At 38.5% G+C, this 13986-nt stretch overlaps 8 non-coding genes and 1 pseudogene across 8 annotated transcripts; all 9 read right to left on the minus strand.

Moving 5' to 3' along the window:
• Positions 1-1059: 1059 nt before the first annotated feature.
• Positions 1060-1179, minus strand: LOC139940178 (U5 spliceosomal RNA). The gene has a single exon (XR_011786397.1). It is a non-coding gene; the product is annotated as a U5 spliceosomal RNA (small nuclear RNA).
• Positions 1180-2248: 1069 nt separating this feature from the next.
• On the minus strand, positions 2249-2365 carry LOC139940169 (U5 spliceosomal RNA). Its single transcript, XR_011786393.1, has one exon. It is a non-coding gene; the product is annotated as a U5 spliceosomal RNA (small nuclear RNA).
• Positions 2366-3461: 1096 nt separating this feature from the next.
• LOC139940203 (U5 spliceosomal RNA) lies at positions 3462-3581 on the minus strand. The gene has a single exon (XR_011786420.1). It is a non-coding gene; the product is annotated as a U5 spliceosomal RNA (small nuclear RNA).
• Positions 3582-6557: 2976 nt separating this feature from the next.
• On the minus strand, positions 6558-7863 carry LOC139940062 (uncharacterized; annotated as a pseudogene).
• Positions 7864-8177: 314 nt separating this feature from the next.
• Positions 8178-8297, minus strand: LOC139940201 (U5 spliceosomal RNA). Its single transcript, XR_011786418.1, has one exon. It is a non-coding gene; the product is annotated as a U5 spliceosomal RNA (small nuclear RNA).
• Positions 8298-9394: 1097 nt separating this feature from the next.
• Positions 9395-9514, minus strand: LOC139940177 (U5 spliceosomal RNA). Its single transcript, XR_011786396.1, has one exon. It is a non-coding gene; the product is annotated as a U5 spliceosomal RNA (small nuclear RNA).
• A 1115-nt stretch (positions 9515-10629) lies between these two features.
• On the minus strand, positions 10630-10749 carry LOC139940204 (U5 spliceosomal RNA). Its single transcript, XR_011786421.1, has one exon. It is a non-coding gene; the product is annotated as a U5 spliceosomal RNA (small nuclear RNA).
• A 1544-nt stretch (positions 10750-12293) lies between these two features.
• On the minus strand, positions 12294-12412 carry LOC139940216 (U5 spliceosomal RNA). The gene has a single exon (XR_011786433.1). It is a non-coding gene; the product is annotated as a U5 spliceosomal RNA (small nuclear RNA).
• Positions 12413-13508: 1096 nt separating this feature from the next.
• On the minus strand, positions 13509-13628 carry LOC139940198 (U5 spliceosomal RNA). Its single transcript, XR_011786415.1, has one exon. It is a non-coding gene; the product is annotated as a U5 spliceosomal RNA (small nuclear RNA).
• Positions 13629-13986: the final 358 nt, after the last annotated feature.

Genomic DNA, 13986 nt, shown 5'->3' on the forward strand with positions numbered 1-13986 from the left:
GTTGTTATTAGTTCGTGACGTCATGTTTGGTATAAGTTGGATTCGCTAGCGGTTTGGAGTTCTCAGGGTCTGGGATTTTTTTTAACATGTTCACAACTTTGAGCGTGTGACACTGTGTAGTAATCGCTATAGGATACGGTCATATTCGATATTTTGAACGTTTTGCACGTTGGGTGAAGATTGGTAGACTGACTAGACTGACGAGAAGCTGTGACGTAACTCTCGAGTTGACCCTATCGACCATCGCTGCTAAAACATAAGATTCAAACTGCCTCTCTACCTGGCAATCCCTATCGACCGTCGCTGCTAAAACATAAGATTCAAACTGCCTCTCTACCTGGCAATCTCGATGGTCTAGTTTGTAAGACTGCTCTAGAATTGCAAAGGTAGTTGGTTCGAATCCCAACCGTGTAATATTCCTGTGATTGTTTTCCCCCTCAGGAACTCGGAAAAGTACGGAGTACACAGTGCTTATAATACAAATCGGTAAACGGGTAAAACCAAATTATACATTTTTTTTATCCCGATGCAAATTTAACGTTTATCAAAAAGTGCGGTACCCGCTGCTAAAACTTCGGATTTGAATTGCCTCTAGCTAGCTGTACCGGTCAATCTCGGTGGTGTAGTTGATAAGACACTGCTTAAGAGTTACAAAGGTCGTGGGTTAGAATCCAACCCAAGTATACTACCCGGCTTTTTTTTTACAGCACTTGGGAAAATACGAAGTACACAGTGCTAACACACATCGGTGTAACGGTTAGCCAAACTTGTTATTCTTTATCCTCCGATAGAAATTTATTTATAACTGCTCCAAAAATACCTGACTCTTTTTTTCAAATATCAAATAACAAACCACAAGGGAAACCGACTGGGGAATTTGTTTTTAAATCGGCTGAACAGAGAAAATTTACTCCAGCGGGATTTTAACCAACGACCTCCGGATTAACGTATCGGCGCTCTACCAACTCAGCCATACACACCTCCATTGGTTGTCTCCAAAACCAAAGCTTAATATTGAAGCGATATTTTAGTTCATGTTCTATCTTTTATTTGTTTACTAGCCCAGTCTTTCGACAGGGCAGCGAAAAATTAGTCTATAGACTCATTAATTTGTTCCTCTGCACGGAAATCTTTAGTAAAAGGCGAAAGATTTATGCGAATGCAGTGAAACCAGAGTGCTTGTTGAGTGTTTCGCCATGGTAGTCTTTCTTTACATGTGTAGCAAACTTCATGGCATTAATTGAAATCAGTAAACAAAACTTTCGAACAAATTATTCAAATAAATATATAAATTTCAATCTATTGCAAGGGTTGTTTTTTCTCTCTCAATCAAACAAGATGTTTAAAGTGGAATTATATCAAGTAGATTAGAAGAAACTATCAAAAGAGTTATTATTAAAGTAGGTGTGAATATATTACCGAAAATATTGAATATTCATGAGAATGTGGTCAAGTAGTCGGAGCCTGGACCAAATCTTAGATTCCTTTTCCCCCGATGCAAAATTAACGTCTTTTTAATCGTTGCGGTACCCGCTGCTAAAACATAAGATTCAAACTGCCTCTCTATATTGCAAAGGTAGTTGGTTCGAATCCCAACCGTGTAATATTCCTGTCTTTGTTTTCCCCCCTAAGGAACTCGGAAAAGTACTGAGTACACAGTGCTTATAAAACAAATCGGTAAACGGGTAAAACCAAATTATAAAAAAAAAATTATCCCCGATGCAAATTTAACGTTTATCGAATAGTGCGGTACCCGCTGCTAAAACTTCGGATTTGAATTGCCTCTAGCTAGCTGTACCGGTCAATCTCGGTGATCTATATGGTGAGACAATGCTTAAGAGTTACAAAGGTCGTGGGTTAGAATCCAACCCGAGTATATTTCCCCGGCTGTTTTTACAGCACTTGGGAAAATACGAAGTACACAGTGCTTTACACACATCGGTGTAACGGTTAACCAAACTCTTTATTCTTTATCCTCCGATGGAAATTTATTTATAACTGCTCAAAAAATACCTGACTTTTTTTTTAAATATCAAATAACAAACCACAAGGAAAACCGACTGGGGAATTTGTTTTTTAATCGGCTGAACACAGAAAATTTATACCAGCGGGATTTGAACCAACGACCTCCGGATTAACGTATCGGCGCTCTACCAACTGAGCTATACAGACCTTCATTGGCTGTCTCCAAAAACAGTATATTGAAACGATATTTAAATTCATGTTCTATCTTTTATTTATTTACTAGCCCAATCTTTCGACATGGCAGCGAACAATTAGTCTATAGACTCATTAATTTGTTCCTCTGCACGGAAATTTTTAGTAAAAGGCGAAAGATTTATGGAATGCAGTGAAACCAGAGTGCATAATGAGTGTTTCACCATGGTAGTCTTTCTTAACATGTGTAACAAACTTCATGGCGTTAATTGAAATCAGTTAACAAAACTTTTGAACAAATTATTCAAACACGTATATAAATTTCAGTCTATTGCAAGGGTTGTTTTTCTCCTCAATCAAACAAGTTGTTTAAAGTGGAATTATATCAAGTAGATCAAAAGAGTTATTATTAAAGTAGGTATGAATGTATTACCGAGAATATTGAATATTCATGAGAATGTGGTCAAGTAGTCGATGCCTGGACCAAAATTTAGATTATTTATCCCCCGATGCAAATTTAACGTCTTTTTAATCGTCGTGGTACCTGCTGCTAAAACATAAGATTCAAACTGCCTCTCTACCTGGCAATCTCGAAGGTCTAGTTTGTAAGACTGCTCTAGAATTGCAAAGGTAGTTGGTTCGAATCCCAACCGTGTAATATTCCTGTCTTTATTTCCCCCCTAAGGAACTCGGAAAAGTACTGAGTACACAGTGCTTATAATACAAATCGAAAACGGATAAAACCAAATTATACATTTTTTTTTTATCCCCGCTGAAATTTAGCGTTTATCAAAAAGTGCGGTACCCGCTGCTAAAACTTCGGATTTGAATTGCCTCTAGTTAGCTGTACCGGTCAATCTCGGTGGTCTAGTTAGTAAGACACTGCTTAAGAGTTACAAAGGTCGTGGGTTAGAATCCAACCCGAGTACATTACCCGGCTTTTTTTACAGCACTTGGGAAAATACGAAGTACACAGTGCTTTACACACATCGGTGTAACGGTTAAACCAAACTTGTCATTCTTTATCTTTCGATAGAAATTTATTTATAACTGCTCCAAAAATACCTGACTTTTTTTTTTAAATATCAAATAACAAACCACAAGGGAAACCGACTGGGTAATTTGTTTTTTAATCGGCTGAACACAGAAAATTTACACCAGCGGGATTTTAACCAACGACCTCCGGATTAACGTATCGGCGCTCTACCAACTCAGCCATACACACCTCCATTGGTTGTCTCCAAAACCAAAACTTAATATTGAAGCGATATTTTAGTTCATGTTCTATCTTTTATTTATTTATTAGCCCAATCTTTCGACAGGGCAGCGAAAAATTAGTCTATAGACTCATTAATTTGTTCCTCTGCACGGAAATCTTTAGTAAAAGGCGAAAGATTTAAGCGAATGCAGTGAAACCAGAGTGCTTGTTGAGTGTTTCGCCATGGTAGTCTTTCTTTACATGTGTAGCAAACTTCATGGCATTAATTGAAATCAGTAAACAAAACTTTCGAACAAATTATTCAAATAAATATATAAATTTCAATCTATTGCAAGGGTTGTTTTTTCTCTCTCAATCAAACAAGATGTTTAAAGTGGAATTATATCAAGTAGATTAGAAGTAACTATCAAAAGAGTTATTATTAAAGTAGGTGTGAATATATTACCGAGAATATTGAATATTCATGAGAATGTGGTCAAGTAGTCGGAGCCTGGACCAAATTTTAGATTCCTTTTCCCCCGATGCAAAATTAACGTCTTTTTAATCGTTGCGGTGCCCGCTGCTAAAACATAAGATTCAAACTGCCTCTATATTGCAAAGGTAGTTGGTTCGAATCCCAACCGTGTAATATTCCTGTGATTGTTTTCCCCCCTAAGGAACTCGGAAAAGTTCTGAGTACACAGTGCTTATAATACAAATCGGTAAACGGGTAAACCCAAATTATACATTTTTTTTATCCCGATGCAAATTTAACGTTTATCAAATAGTGCGGTACCCGCTGCTAAAACTTCGGATTTGAATTGCCTCTAGCTAGCTGTACCGGTCAATCTCGGTGGTCTATATGGTGAGACAATGCTTAAGAGTTACAAAGGTCGTGGGTTAGAATCCAACCCGAGTATATTACCCCGGCTGTTTTTACAGCACTTGGGAAAATACGAAGTACACAGTGCTTTACACACATCGGTGTAACGGTTAACCAAACTCTTTATTCTTTATCCTCCGATAGAAATTTATTTATAACTGCTCAAAAATTACCTGACTTTTTTTTTTAAATATCAAATAACAAACCACAAGGGAAACCGACTGGGCAATTTCTCAATTAAACGAAATGTAATAGAATGAAATTGAAGTTTAATTTTGATTCTACCGAGTAACCACTAGCACTGAAGGACTTACGTCGTCGTCACACTTGAGAGAGTTCTTTGTTAAAAGGAAACCTCTCCCTATATAAGTGAGCCCCAAGGTTCACACCCCAGAGCATTTTTGTAGACAATACAAATGAGCTTTTTGCAGTTCATTGGGAGGGAGTGTCAAATATTAATATTTGTAATGACAATAGTCACCCTAAAGATGGAGGGAGCGTAAGTCCTTCAGTGCTAGTGGTTACTCGGTAGAATCAAAATTAAACTTCAATTTCATTCTATTACATTTCGTTTAATTGAGAAATTCTACCTCATAACCACCTAGCACTTCGGCCTTACGTGAGATGTTTGGAGCCATCACAAATAGGTCAAAGAACAAAAGGTAACAACGTAACGTACCGTCTCAATGACACATCATTTATTCAGTGAAACATTACAAGCTGATCGTCCGTTTCAAATAAAACATTACTTATTCTGTGAAAAAGCAGAATGACTGAGTATACTCTCAGCAAAACAATTATACTCCCCTGTATCCTCTACAGGTTTATCACAAAACTTAGCAAACGTCGATGATCTCGACCATCCTGCAGCTTTCATGATTGTTGCAAGTGGTACACCTTTCCTTGAAGCTGCACTACATGCAGCTGCCCGTGTACTATGGGCGGTAAATTTGTCCGTCCTTATACCTGCATCTGAAAGTCCTAGCTTTATCCATCTGCCTATCGTTTCTGACCCCACTGCTTTGTGGGGTGGTACATAACTTAGAAAAAGTTTCTTTTCTCCACCTCTGACAGATTTAATTTTCTCAAGATAAACTTTTAAAACACTCATAGCACAAAGTAAATGATCATGAGGGTAAGCAATTAAATCAACTTCTGCATGAGGTTTACCAACTCTACTTGTTTTGGTAAGTGCCTCGATAGTAAAGGACCGAAAGTTCTTAAATAGTCCAGCACCACAGTCACATCCCATGTATGTGAGTGACCAGGGAGGTGTGAACTGGACAGCCAAATTTTCCGTGCCATGCACCATAGCCAAATCTCCCTCCATCTGCCGCCTGTTGTGCGACCGTTGAAATGTGCCCCAGCCCAAGCTGGAAGCATCAGTTTCTATTACGTAATTAGGCTCATGTCTATGCATGGAGCAAAAGTTATTGGCAGTTCATTTATCCACCAATTTAAATCACAAATACCTTCTTTGGTAATGCTCATTTTTGCTTCAAAATCGCCATTATGTTCTGATAATGCCAGGTTCTTTTGGTTTTCTATTGTTCTTCTAAACAATGGCCCATACGGTACCGCCAGTTCACACGAAACCAACAGACCGATTATCCTGGCAACGTCTCGAATTGTAGGAGACTGTTGGCGTAAAAGTTTACGGATTGAGTAAATAATGCTCTGTACCTTTGCAGGTGGGACAGAGATAGTCATTTGATCTGAGTCTAAATGAAATCCCCAAAAATCTATCTGTTTGGTTGGGGTAAGAATTGACTTTTTGTCAATATAGTCACACGATTCATGGCCCCTTAACCTCAGTGAGGCAACCAGTGGTTTCATTACTTTCGTAAACACACGTGGGGCACTAGCTAAACCAAATGGTAGACAGGTAAACTCGTATATCGCATTGCGCCAAGTGAAACGCAAAAACTTTCTATGCTCAGTGGCTATAGGCGCTGCAAAGTAAGCATCCTTAAGATCTATAGAGGACATATAGCAATGTGGCCGTATCAGTTGAATTGCCGTGCGGATAGTTTCCATTTTAAAATGAAAATACTCCACAAATTTGTTAAGCCCCTTCAGATTTATTATAGGGCGAGACGAACCATCCTTTTTTGGCCGAATGAAAATATTCGAAATAAATTCACCTTCGACGTGGTTCGTTTTTACTATTGCTCTTTTATCGAGCAATATTTGGCAATTTCAGAGGTTATAGTTTCAGCCTCGTGTGGTTCACACTGCAAATCCCTTGGAATGCGTGTTTGGTATGGCCTTTTAGTGAATTCAATATGATTATGCTGAACAGCGTCGAGCACCCATTGATCAGACGTAATCTCGCGCCATTGGGCTATATGATATGCGAGTTTACCTGCCATAAATAATTTCGCAACTTGATTTTGAGTATTATCACATTTGTGCTCACTCACCGTTTTACAAGGTTTTACTTGGTTGCGGTTTGTTGCCGTGTTTCTGCTGGCTTTCTCTGTTGCCAGCGTTTTGGGCGAAAGGAGTTTCCCTGACGCGTTTGCCCGCCACGATGGGAAAAAGTCTTGGCATTTCCCCTTTGCCTGCCGCGATCCGATTTCGGACCGGCAGAAAAATTACCACGTTGACCAAATTTTTGGCCAAGCTTATTGGTTTCCTGAATATCTTTGCACTTTTGCGACAAATTGTCCCCAACCAGGAGCCCGGTTACGGGCGCTTGCGCAGAGCAAAGAGTGGAAAACTGTTGGTTTAAGTCGGGCTTTATGAGTTCTCTTCGCCGGAAGTTCAACTCGGTGGTTGCATGGCCAATTATAGCCAATGCATCCAGTAGGTTTGTTACCAAAACCTTGTGATCCAGGCTTTTATTGGTGCTCATTAGAGCCTCAATGCAGGTTACAATAGGCACCATGCCTTTCAGCGCCGCCTGCTCAACCTTTTGTAACTTGATGTCCATTGATCTTGTCTTTGATTGCAAAGAATTCCAGATTTCTGGATTAACTCTGGTACAATCAAGTTCTGGAATGGTACATGGTCGCTTGAAACTATTAAGTTTTTCTGCAACCTTCCCTTCTGATGATTTGTGTCGGAGTAACTTGCTGATAAACACCGGCCAACTTCTCGTCAACTTTGGCACCTGTATCCTCTTCGGAGTAGAATTGCTCTACCACGCTGAGTACCCCGGCTGATGAATTATCACCAGCGTCGGGTTTTAGGAGGTTGTTGATGAGCTGGTCAGTCGCAAGATAGTCATCACTCGATGTGCATGCCCCTTGGTCTTCCGCTGGCGTAACATGGTCGACCTTCTGTCGTTTCGCAGAGCTTGAACTCCCCAGCGAGGCCAACACTGTAGACTGTAGGGTCTGCATTGCGTCTGTCATGGTTGCCATCTGCTCTTGTAGAGACCCAAACTCTTGCCGAGTGACCCCGGCGTTTGATGATTTGTTGGTCATTTTCTTTGGCTTCGGCTTTGCCTTTCCACCCGATGGATTACCACCGGAGGCAGAGATCGAAGTAGACGGGCCAGCAGTTGACACCGTGCCGCTTAACTCGAAGTCCGAAGGGTCGTCGAGTAGGCCAAGAATATCTGAAGATAGTTGTGTAGACATCATCGAATTATACCGGTCACAAAAATGCACTGGGGTGTGAACCTTGGGGCTCACTTATATAGGGAGAGGTTTCCTTTTAACAAAGAACTCTCTCAAGTGTGACGACGAAATACCGGTGGCAGGTGCAATCTCACGTAAGGCCGAAGTGCTAGGTGGTTATGAGGTAGAATTTGTTTTTTAATCGGCTGAACACAGAAAATTTACACCAGCGGGATTTTAACCAACGACCTCCGGATTAACGTATCGGCGCTCTACCAACTGAGCTATACAGACCTTCATTGGCTGTCTCCAAAAACATAGCTGTATATTGAAACGATATTTAAATTCATGTTCTATCTTTTATTTATTTATTAGCCCAATCTTTCGACAGGGCAGCGAAAAATTAGTCTATAGACTCATTAATTTGTTCCTCTACACGGAAATCTTTAGTAAAAGGCGAAAGATTTATGCGAATGCAGTGAAACCAGAGTGCTTATTGTATGTTTCACCATGGTAGTCTTTCTTAACACGTGTAACAAACTTCATGGCGTTAAGTGAAATCAGTTAACAAAACTTTTGAACAAATTATTCAAACACGTATATAAATTTCAGTCTATTGCAAGGGTTGTTTTTTTCTCAATCAAACAAGTTGTTTAAAGTGGAATTATATCAAGTAGATCAAAAGAGTTATTATTAAAGTAGGTATGAATGTATTACCGAGAATATTGAATATTCATGAGAATGTGGTCAAGTAGTCGGAGCCTGGACCAAAATTTAGATTATTTATCCCCCGCAGCAAATTTAACGTCTTTTTAATCGTCGTGGTACCCGCTGCTAAAACATAAGATTCAAACTGCCTCTCTACCTGGCAATCTCGAAGGTCTAGTTTGTAAGACTGCTCTAGAATTGCAAAGGTAGTTGGTTCGAATCCCAACCGTGTAATATTCCTGTCTTTGTTTTCCCCCTAAAGAACTCGGAAAAGTACTGAGTACACAGTGCTTATAATACAAATCGAAAACGGGTAAAACCAAATTATACTTTTTTTTTTATCCCCGATGCAAATTTAACGTTTATCAAAAAGTGCGGTACCCGCTGCTAAAACTTCGGATTTGAATTGCCTCTAGGTAGCTGTACCGGTCAATCTCGGTGGTCTAGTTAGTAAGACACTGCTTAAGAGTTACAAAGGTCGTGGGTTAGAATCCAACCCGAGTACATTACCCGGCTTTTTTTTTTACAGCACTTGGGAAAATACGAAGTACACAGTGCTAACACACATCGGTGTAACGGTTAAACCAAACTTGTTATTCTTTATCCTCCGATAGAAATTTATTTATAACTGCTCCAAAAATACCTGACTCTTTTTTTCAAATATCAAATAACAAACCATAAGGGAAACTGACTGGGTAATTTGTTTTTAAATCGGCTGAACAGAGAAAATTTACTCCAGCGGGATTTTAACCAACGACCTCCGGATTAACGTATCGGCGCTCTACCAACTCAGCTATACAGACCTTCATTGGCTATCTCCAAAAACAATGCTGAATATTGAAGCGTTATTTTAGTTCATGTTCTATCTTTTATTTATTTACTAGCCCAGTCTTTCGACAGGGCAGCGAAAAATTAGTCTATAGACTCATTAATTTGTTCCTCTGCACGGAAATCTTTAGTAAAAGGCGAAAGATTTATGCGAATGCAGTGAAACCAGAGTGCTTGTTGAGTGTTTCGCCATGGTAGTCTTTCTTTACATGTGTAACAAACTTCATGGCGTTAATTGAAATCAGTTAACAAAACTTTTGAACAAATTATTCAAATATGTATATATATTTCAATCTAACGCAAGGGTTGTTTTTTCTCTCTCAATCAAACAAGATGTTTAAAGTGGAATTATATCAAGTAGATTAGAAGTAATTATCAAAAGAGTTATTATTAAAGTAGGTGTGAATATATTACCGAGAATATTGAATATTCATGAGAATGTGGTCAAGTAGTCGATGCCTGGACCAAAATTTAGATTATTTATCCCCCGATGCAAATTTAACGTCTTTTTAATCGTCGTGGTACCCGCTGCTAAAACATAAGATTCAAACTGCCTCTCTACCTGGCAATCTCGAAGGTCTAGTTTGTAAGACTGCTCTAGAATTACAAAGGTAGTTGGTTCGAATCCCAACCGTGTAATATTCCTGTCTTTATTTCCCCCCTAAGGAACTCGGAAAAGTACTGAGTACACAGTGCTTATAATACAAATCGGTAAACGGGAAAAACAAAATTGTACTTTTTTTTTTTTTATCCCCGATGCAAATTTAACGTTTATCAAATAGTGCGGTACCCGCTCCTAAAACTTCGGATTTGAATTGCCTCTAGTTAGCTGTACCGGTCAATCTCGGTGGTCTAGTTAGTAAGACACTGCTTAAGAGTTACAAAGGTCGTGGGTTAGAATCCAACCCGAGTACATTACCCGGCTTTTTTTACAGCACTTGGGAAAATACGAAGTACACAGTGCTTTACACACATCGGTGTAACGGTTAAACCAAACTTGTCATTCTTTATCTTTCGATAGAAATTTATTTATAACTGCTCCAAAAATACCTGACTTTTTTTTTTAAATATCAAATAACAAACCACAAGGGAAACCGACTGGGTAATTTGTTTTTTAATCGGCTGAACACAGAAAATTTACACCAGCGGGATTTTAACCAACGACCTCCGGATTAACGTATCGGCGCTCTACCAACTCAGCCATACACACCTCCATTGGTTGTCTCCAAAACCAAAACTTAATATTGAAGCGATATTTTAGTTCATGTTCTATCTTTTATTTATTTATTAGCCCAATCTTTCGACAGGGCAGCGAAAAATTAGTCTATAGACTCATTAATTTGTTCCTCTGCACGGAAATCTTTAGTAAAAGGCGAAAGATTTAAGCGAATGCAGTGAAACCAGAGTGCTTGTTGAGTGTTTCGCCATGGTAGTCTTTCTTTACATGTGTAGCAAACTTCATGGCATTAATTGAAATCAGTAAACAAAACTTTCGAACAAATTATTCAAATAAATATATAAATTTCAATCTATTGCAAGGGTTGTTTTTTCTCTCTCAATCAAACAAGATGTTTAAAGTGGAATTATATCAAGTAGATTAGAAGTAACTATCAAAAGAGTTATTATTAAAGTAGGTGTGAATATATTACCGAGAATATTGAATATTCATGAGAATGTGGTCAAGTAGTCGGAGCCTGGACCAAATTTTAGATTCCTTTTCCCCCGATGCAAAATTAACGTCTTTTTAATCGTTGCGGTGCCCGCTGCTAAAACATAAGATTCAAACTGCCTCTATATTGCAAAGGTAGTTGGTTCGAATCCCAACCGTGTAATATTCCTGTGATTGTTTTCCCCCCTAAGGAACTCGGAAAAGTTCTGAGTACACAGTGCTTATAATACAAATCGGTAAACGGGTAAACCCAAATTATACATTTTTTTTATCCCGATGCAAATTTAACGTTTATCAAATAGTGCGGTACCCGCTGCTAAAACTTCGGATTTGAATTGCCTCTAGCTAGCTGTACCGGTCAATCTCGGTGGTCTATATGGTGAGACAATGCTTAAGAGTTACAAAGGTCGTGGGTTAGAATCCAACCCGAGTATATTACCCCGGCTGTTTTTACAGCACTTGGGAAAATACGAAGTACACAGTGCTTTACACACATCGGTGTAACGGTTAACCAAACTCTTTATTCTTTATCCTCCGATAGAAATTTATTTATAACTGCTCAAAAATTACCTGACTTTTTTTTTTTAAAGTTTATCTTGAGAAAACTAAATCTGTCAGAGGTGGAGAAAAGAAACTTTTTCTAAGTTATGTACCACCCCACAAAGCAGTGGGGTCAGAAACGATAGGCAGATGGATAAAGCTAGGACTTTCAGATGCAGGTATAAGGACGGACAAATTTACCGCCCATAGTACACGGGCAGCTGCATGTAGTGCAGCTTCAAGGAAAGGTGTACCACTTGCAACAATCATGAAAGCTGCAGGATGGTCGAGATCATCGACGTTTGCTAAGTTTTATGATAAACCTGTAGAGGATACAGGGGAGTATAATTGTTTTGCTGAGAGTATACTCAGTCATTCTGCTTTTTCACAGAATAAGTAATGTTTTATTTGAAACGGACGATCAGCTTGTAATGTTTCACTGAATAAATGATGTGTCATTGAGACGGTACGTTACGTTGTTACCTTTTGTTCTTTGACCTATTTGTGATGGCTCCAAACATCTCACGTAAGGCCGAAGTGCTAGGTGGTTATGAGGTAGAATTTGTTTTTTAATCGGCTGAACACAGAAAATTTACACCAGCGGGATTTTAACCAACGACCTCCGGATTAACGTATCGGCGCTCTACCAACTGAGCTATACAGACCTTCATTGGCTGTCTCCAAAAACATAGCTGTATATTGAAACGATATTTAAATTCATGTTCTATCTTTTATTTATTTATTAGCCCAATCTTTCGACAGGGCAGCGAAAAATTAGTCTATAGACTCATTAATTTGTTCCTCTACACGGAAATCTTTAGTAAAAGGCGAAAGATTTATGCGAATGCAGTAAACCAGAGTGCTTATTGTATGTTTCACCATGGTAGTCTTTCTTAACACGTGTAACAAACTTCATGGCGTTAAGTGAAATCAGTTAACAAAACTTTTGAACAAATTATTCAAACACGTATATAAATTTCAGTCTATTGCAAGGGTTGTTTTTTTCTCAATCAAACAAGTTGTTTAAAGTGGAATTATATCAAGTAGATCAAAAGAGTTATTATTAAAGTAGGTATGAATGTATTACCGAGAATATTGAATATTCATGAGAATGTGGTCAAGTAGTCGGAGCCTGGACCAAAATTTATATTATTTATCCCCCGCAGCAAATTTAACGTCTTTTTAATCGTCGTGGTACCCGCTGCTAAAACATAAGATTCAAACTGCCTCTCTACCTGGCAATCTCGAAGGTCTAGTTTGTAAGACTGCTCTAGAATTGCAAAGGTAGTTGGTTCGAATCCCAACCGTGTAATATTCCTGTCTTTGTTTTCCCCCTAAAGAACTCGGAAAAGTACTGAGTACACAGTGCTTATAATACAAATCGAAAACGGGTAAAACCAAATTATACTTTTTTTTTTTATCCCCGATGCAAATTTAACGTTTATCAAAAAGTGCGGTACCCGCTGCTAAAACTTCGGATTTGAATTGCCTCTAGGTAGCTGTACCGGTCAATCTCGGTGGTCTATATGGTGAGACAATGCTTAAGAGTTACAAAGGTCGTGGGTTAGAATCCAACCCGAGTATATTACCCCGGCTGTTTTTACAGCACTTGGGAAAATACGAAGTACACAGTGCTTTACACACATCGGTGTAACGGTTAACCAAACTCTTTATTCTTTATCCTCCGATAGAAATTTATTTATAACTGCTCAAAAAATACCTGACTTTTTTTTTTAAATATCAAATAACAAACCACAAGGGAAACCGACTGGGTAATTTGTTTTTTAATCGGCTGAACACAGAAAATTTACACCAGCGGGATTTTAACCAACGACCTCCGGATTAACGTATCGGCGCTCTACCAACTGAGCTATACAGACCTTCCTTGGCTGTCTCCAAAAACATAGCTGTATATTGAAACAATAATTAAATTCATGTTCTATCTTTTATTTATTTATTAGCCCAACCTTTCGACAGGGCAGCGAAAAATTAGTCTATAGACTCATTAGTTTGTTCCTCTGCACGGAAATCTTTAGTAAAAGGCGAAAGATTTATGCGAATGCAGTGAAACCAGAGTGGTTATTGAGTGTTTCACCATGGTAGTCTTTCTTTACATGTGTAGCAAACTTCACGGCGTTACTTGAAATCAGTTAACAAAACTTTTGAACAAATTATTCAAACATGTATATTAATTTCAGTCTATTGCAAGGTTTTTTTTTTTTCTCAATCAAACAAGTTGTTCAAAGTGGAATTATATCAAGTAGATTAGAAGAAACTATCAAAAGAGTTATTATTAAAGTAGGTATGAATGTATTACCGAGAATATTGAATATTCATGAGAATGTGGTCAAGTAGTCGGAGCCTGGACCAAAATTTATATTATTTATCCCCGATGCAAATTTAACGTCTTATCTACACTTCACTGCATAATACACAA

This window comes from Asterias amurensis, chromosome 7 (assembly GCF_032118995.1).
Source record: "Asterias amurensis chromosome 7, ASM3211899v1".
Taxonomy (NCBI): domain Eukaryota; kingdom Metazoa; phylum Echinodermata; class Asteroidea; order Forcipulatida; family Asteriidae; genus Asterias; species Asterias amurensis.